The sequence below is a fragment of the Bombus huntii genome, chromosome 5 (genome assembly GCF_024542735.1).
Source record: "Bombus huntii isolate Logan2020A chromosome 5, iyBomHunt1.1, whole genome shotgun sequence".
Classification (NCBI taxonomy): Eukaryota; Metazoa; Arthropoda; class Insecta; order Hymenoptera; family Apidae; genus Bombus; species Bombus huntii.
The window spans coordinates 872,199-879,229 of record NC_066242.1 but is presented as its reverse complement, the minus strand read 5'-3'; the positions used below and the strand labels follow the sequence as shown (position 1 = coordinate 879,229).

The 7,031-nt window shown below is 39.2% G+C and overlaps 1 protein-coding gene across 16 annotated transcripts in view; it reads left to right on the top strand.

Moving 5' to 3' along the window:
* Positions 1-7,031, top strand: part of LOC126865758 (CUGBP Elav-like family member 2) — a 355,524-nt gene that overhangs the window by 102,272 nt on the left and 246,221 nt on the right. The window lies entirely within an intron of this gene.

Sequence of the window (7,031 nt, the reverse complement as noted above, 5' to 3'; positions counted from 1 at the left end):
TTAGTTTGACGGGAGTTCGTAGAGATAGGTATATAAGAAACACCCGTAAACCTAGTGTTAAGATACTAATTAACTCTTCTCGACGTGATCCGAGTTGTAAACTTTGTAATGTGTAATGGGGGAAATTCCAGCTTCTCAAAAAATAGCAGATGTTTATCCGTACCGTAAACTGAGGACAACTTTAAATCCTGAACAGTATACAAACTGTAAAATTCTAATGGATTTGCAGCAAATAGCAATTTTTAAACCGTATTAAATTTACTTGATACCTTAATTATCATATTAAAATTGTCAAATCATTTTATGATTTTACATAGGTATGCAGAATTCAAAGTTCTACGCTTTAATATTCTCAGATCAGTTTCATCGGATTATTCTTAAGCTTTTCCCAAATTGCACAGGTAAAAATTTTAGTATTTGCTTTTTGACGAATAATATTTTTTTCGTAAAAGGAAGATAGATTCTACGACAAAATGTATAGTTTGATACTATAGTAACTGGTTCTTGCGTAATCCGTATTATAATCCGTCAAATCGTTTAAAAAATCTGGAAATGAACTATTAAGAATGAAATGCCACTCTCGCGAATCGCCGACACGAATTTCTTCTCTTTAATACGAATTTTGCATAACAAATTTTCTCAAGCGCGACGCGTCCCTAAATACCAGCGCCCTCGTTAGAAACATTTTGTCACGATTTAGCGCGCAGGAAGCATATCGACACGTGTTGGGCAAAGTTGCATCCTTCGCTGGGTCCGGTGAATGCGCATTCATCGGCAATTTCGCGCGTGGAACAGTTTGCGAGGTGGGAACGCGCGAGCAACGACGACAAGTTCTGCATACTTTCCATATGTAGCGCGAAACACGTCTACCCGCCCAAGAGGTGTTCTTGTTGTTGCTTGAATTGCATTTCCAGAATTTCTAATGCGACCAAGCCTGAACTTGCGCGACGATTCGCGGAAGAATCGAGACCGGAGTTCAACGCGACGCGTGTTTCGCAAAATTAATTTAATCGAGCGTGCAACGTATCATCCTTTTTAACATCTAAGCGTTCCGTTTTTCCTTTGATTTCTTCATTATTATTTCTTGCTATCAATCGTAGTAATTGACATTTCTATTAATTAGTCTTCCACTTAACATTCGATATAATCGTCGTTTCACGATAGTTAAGGAGTATCCCAAACTGTTAATTGTGATAGAATATTTATAAGGATAGAGTCTTCTCAGTATTTAATTAAAAACTTGATGTAAATAGTTAAATCGAAGTAAAAGTCTGTACAAAATAAAAAATCTTACTGATTAGTATTCAAATTCTCCGAATCGCATCTTATATCCCAAAATTGTTGGACGATTGGTTCTTATATTTATAAATCGGTTAAATATTCGTTCGATAGCCTGCCTCGGATAAATACGTACTATTTGTCAGAATATTATTGGTTTTATTTTATTTATTTTGTATTGCAAGATCTAAATCTTTACAATAAATTGACGTCTAATTTATGTCTTTCTTAACCCTATTTCTAAATAAGCCATAGAAATTTGTAATTATTCCGAAACAAAGGACCGCAGGTTAATCGAGTGGGGTCAACGTTAAATTTCGACAGCGGCTTACATCATTAACGAGCAATTTCTGACGAACAACACTGGGCTGTCCCTATATTTACATCGAACCATGGTCATTCGGTGCACGAATATGTCACATCGGTTTAACGCTCACTGTACTTGGTGAACTGGTTAAATTTAACACTAACTACGTGGTCATATGGCCGCGAAAACATCAATATAACAAGTCTCTATCGATGTTGCGTACATCGTTCCACGTCGCGTTTCCACGAAGCCTCTGCCCTTGCCTCTGTCCCCTTGGAATTTAAATCGAAAGCTTTACGAGCTGCGAAATTTGAGCGTCGTAAAATGCGCTCTCTAACCCATTTCCTGCTTTACGATTATCGTGCTCGATATTTTCTACAGGAGTATAAGCGTCTGCACTTTCTGAATAAAAGAAAACCATGCCTGACAGTTTCCTCTTCGTTATTCAACTCTACCACGTACATTGGTTGACGAACGTTTTAACGTTATTGCTACAAAAAATAACTAAAATTGGCTTTTCTTTTTCCCGTCTTTTTTTCATGGCTTAGATGCAACAAAATATATACATATGCATATTTTCGGTTATTTTGGCTTGCCATCGAGGCCGCTGAAGGGTCTAGTTTCCAAGGATTAATACAGTTCTGTAGTCGTTTTAACAAAGTACAAGCGTCTTTAAGCCAGGCAGCTTAGCTTCGACAACTCTATTCCAAGCAATCACCCTTTCGCATCGACCAAAATATCGCCTATCGCAAACTAGCGAAATACTGGTTCTTTGTTAACTAATTATATACCACTATACATAACTCAAACAAGAAGAACGTTGACAGAGAACAGCGCAAATGAAAATACGTTGATGATGACAGCTCTTGCAGAGCGCCGTCCGTCCAGACATCACCAATGCCCCAAAAACCAATCGTTCCTGGGCCGCTTAAATGCGGACCATTCGGAAGGAACTGATATAGGTTCGACTAGTTTCACAATCGCAACGTCCGAGCAAAATACTCGTAAATAAAGAGAGAGAGAGAGAGAGAGAGAGAGAGAGAGAGGAGGGGAGAGACACGATACCGTACAATGACCATTCTCTGCGCGTTGGCGTAGAGCCAGCTAACACAAGGAAACACGTGTTCAAGATTAGCCGGCTACGACAGGTGCTACTGGTTCGCAAAGCTTCGACTACGTTTGCATACGCTCGGTTTACGCCCCTCCTTTCCGTGTTCGATTGCGAAATTCGCGAGACTGCAATTCGACTCGACAATACAGAATTTCTTGCGAATCGTTCCGATCAATTGCAAATGTCTGTGAAGCAAGAATGTAGGGTCTGTGGATCGAGGAAAGCGGCCGATCTCCCGATATCGAAAGATTAAAACCCTTCAGTAACAAATCTGAATTCACTCGATACTTTATCTTTATTATTATTATTATTATTATTATTATTATTATTATTTTCATAATTACAGCGTAGTATACCAGCTTCGCAGTATATAATTAATATAGTATAGATGCATCATCTGTAGGGTTAACTAGCTCGCTATATCATTGGACAAACTATAATACGCTGACAAATTTCGAGACGGTTTTTAGGAGACGCAAGAAAACAGAAATGCTTGTCTCGTTTCGTCGATCTCGCCAAGCCAACTTAATTTATGCGGTCGGCACCTGTTTATTGTGCGTTGAGTGCTCTGCGTATCATGGAGCTCGCAAATTAACTTCCCCGAGCCACGAACCGTTATTTAGGAACGTTTCTTATCGTTACATAGCGAAGTCATTTTTTGCCAGCTAATTATGAGGAAAATGGACACCGTCGTTCAAAGTTCTCTTCTGTGTCACGCAATTAGGTATTTGATTCACTTTATATTCGCTCGTGTAGACTCTAATGGACAGAAGTAAACCTAGCGTATTATCTACGTTTGTTGGTTAACTTCAAAAGCTTAAAATATTTAAATTGGAAGGTAACCAGTCACGAAGTAGAAAATTCTTAGTCGTTCTCCTGCACTTGCGACCAGAAAAGTACATACATACTGAAGTCACAATTCTCGCAAGCACTCGTTCTAATGTCCTTCCCAACATATACAACCTCTGACCTGGCTTTCAATATCCCAGCAGCGATGTACAGGCTCATCAGGCTGTCCTCCTGACCAGTTCCTTATCAGATCTGGACGAAACACAACCTACCCTTTCTTTCCTTCTTCCTTTACATCACAGCACCACAGCGCTTTTCCAACTTAAGAGTCGTGTTTTTAAGTCAAGAAAGAAAAACTCGAAGCTGTTCCATGCACGAAATCCGCCGAAACACGTAGCACGACGTCGCGCCACGTTGTCTCAACCGTAATTCGACGTAACGCGCGGTTCACGTGTATCTCGTGCAGAGTCGTGGCGAACTGTAAGTTACGGTAGACGTGCTACATCTATCCATTTGTCGAGATCGTCTTAGCATTCATTGCGAACGAATATTCGAGTTTACGAACCTTCCGCTTAATATCATTCCGCCCCCTAATCTGCGGCCTCGAATTTACGATCCGAAAGGATCTGAATAAGTGTTATCCGATGCGTCGATATGCTGGCGAGAGGGCAAGCTGGAGGACGTCGGACGGTCACGTCTTGAATTCGTAACGAAGGTAAGGTCTTGAATATTTCGACTTTTCGTTTCATTCGCGTTTTCGAATTTGTCACGATGATAGTAAATTGTGATAACAAATTTGAGGGTAGTGCAAATCGTTTAAAAATCGAACTTTCCTACTACATTTTATATGTTCGATAGTATTATGCGTTGCTTGCATCTTCGTAATATTTAATCGATTGGAACAGAGAGATTTATTCATTTTTAATTTGATTTTAAGTATGGAAATTGTATGTAACACGAAGGATAAATTGAAATAACACTGGGCCACTACGTACTTTAAAATAAAAATTTTATATTAAATTTTAATTCAATATATGTACAAGGTTTGAATATGAAAGAAATTCTATTGTTTGTGCGCATATTTTTAAACTTGCTGATCCAGAAAATACTAACGAGAGCACGTTACCAAGCTACTTTTAGTCACGTTAATATACGATGTAGTCTAATATATAATATATAACATACTTATAATAAACGTGGAGCAAACATTTATGAATATTAGAGTTTAATTAGAATTTTCATTATATTTTTTAACTCGCGTAAAATATTCTTAACACAGAGCCAAAGCAATGGGTACACGTTCCAAAAAATAGTTTCATCTAAGAACAAAACTTCATACTATCTAAAATTAACAGAAACACGCTTTATACACAGTTTTGTTGGTCAGCCGTTTGTTCTAAGAGAAAGGACCGGAGGATGATTTTCCAGGAATCAGTTCATCGAAGAATGGAATTGCGCGTTTCATAGCGATTTGAGCTTGCAATTCGCCAAATGGAGAACGCGCAATTCAGCATGTTGAACGACGCCAAGGCGAACTGCGACTGGTTGAGATTATTTCCGGAAGAAAAATATCCATAGCAAAGATGTAGGTGAGACCGAATCAATTTCGCGATCCAATCGCGTTGCAACAGACGGGAAATGAAATTCGAGCATCTTATTACTCCGAGAATGATTTGTTTCGTTACGAAATTAAGTTCGATAGAATTAAAAAAAGAAGACTGTCGAAAGGTAGAGTTTGAGAACAAAATAATATAGTAACGTTAAATCGTTTGTAAGATGCTGGTAAGATCAAAACATTTGTCTCGTAAGATTTTAACAAAGGAGAAATGTTTTCTCTTTGTCAATTGTTAACGATAGAAACACATTTTCCGTATTTATACGATATCGTGAAAGGGTTTAATAATCTCGATAGATACATTTGCATACAGTAAAAATCCATTACACGAAAAGGTTAGCACAGAGATGCTTTATCCTCCTATAAAAAGATACCTAAAACTTTATTTCCCTACTTCATCTGCAAATCGAATTTAACCACGAAACCGAGGTATCGTAACCGCGCCGCATTGCGGTTTCCAAGGAAAGCGTACTTGGGATGACTGAAACGAAGAACGTATACGCGAATCATGGGGCGTAAGGTTCGCGGTACGTCTTTCGTAGGCACGTTACGTAACTGGTGGAGGGATAAGCCCAACAGGCAACTCGTGGGGGTTGGAAGATAGATACGTCAGTGTCTCGCTGTAAGCTGGTCGTGTTAATTACATCCCTGGCTTTCCCGCCCCCTTACTGTCGTTCCTTCGCGCCGGCACACAGTGTGCAATGCGCAGGAGAGAGCTCGTCTTGGAGGTCAGTGAAACGTCGCTGGCTTCGTGGCCATACTGTAATTGGAAACCGCAAGGCATAGCCCACGAGAATTCAAATCATACGGCCGTTTATTAGCACCAGTTGCGGAACTGGAGGACGCGATTTCGCTTGATTGCCATCGGCCATTGGATTCCACTCGAACGCATCGAACGTACGACAAAATGGAGATGGTTCACTTGTAAACGATCTGGAATAAATACGAGAGACGTTCCCACTTGGTGACCATATTTGTTTAATCGTAAAATACTTGAATGGGATATTGCGTTCTTCCCTCGTACTTTTTTTACTATTCGTGTGAGATGGTAGCTCTGCGAATAGTTCAGTAAGTCGTGAAAACTCGTGCTTATGTGTTCTAACTATTAATTAAAACTTCGATTTGTTGTAAATATTCCAGTCTATAAAAAGTAACGTTAAAGTTACAGTTAATCACGACGACTTTGTCTAAAAGCGGTTCGTTGTTGCTGCTAAACGCAAACAATATGAATTCAATTTTGTACGGCGGAAAATTGTGACTATTGTATTGTTTTAATTATTTTCCTAATGGTTATTAAAAGGGGAATATTCGTATTGCGAAACCGTAGGTTGAAATGTGCATTAATCCCGGAAGCGTCGGACGGAGAGTATGTCCGACCGGCTGGTTCAATTTCATTCGACGCTACCGTCCTCGAGCTTAAACCGAAAAATACGCTGTTCCATGCTCTTTGTAGTCTTTTCACTCTATCATCGCTCATTCATTTTCCGGATAAGCTTCTTTAATGAAATTGCGTGACTTGCTGTGCACAAAGGACAGAGCTGAGGGTAATGTGAATGAAATTTGCGAGTTAATGCGCGGAGACGATCATCTCTGATAGAGGAGGAACGAAGTCGTATGGATTTTTCGCAATTCGACTGAAATAATTGATTGCATATATTAATTGCATTCTGAATATAAGTTTGTAAAAGATACATTCTTGTTACGAAATGTCGATCTATCTTCGTGTAAATGTACGTCTATAAATTTCAAACGATACTATGGAACATAGAATTGATCGTTATTCTTAATCTTCTTTTTCCATTCTGCAAGCTCAGAGCTGCGAATAAACTTCGTCAACCAAGGAATCTTGCAACGACGTACGAAGAAAGAATTGCGGTTTTATCCGCGGTCATATGTTTCATTTAGCCAGTTGCAACCGATATACCTTGCCA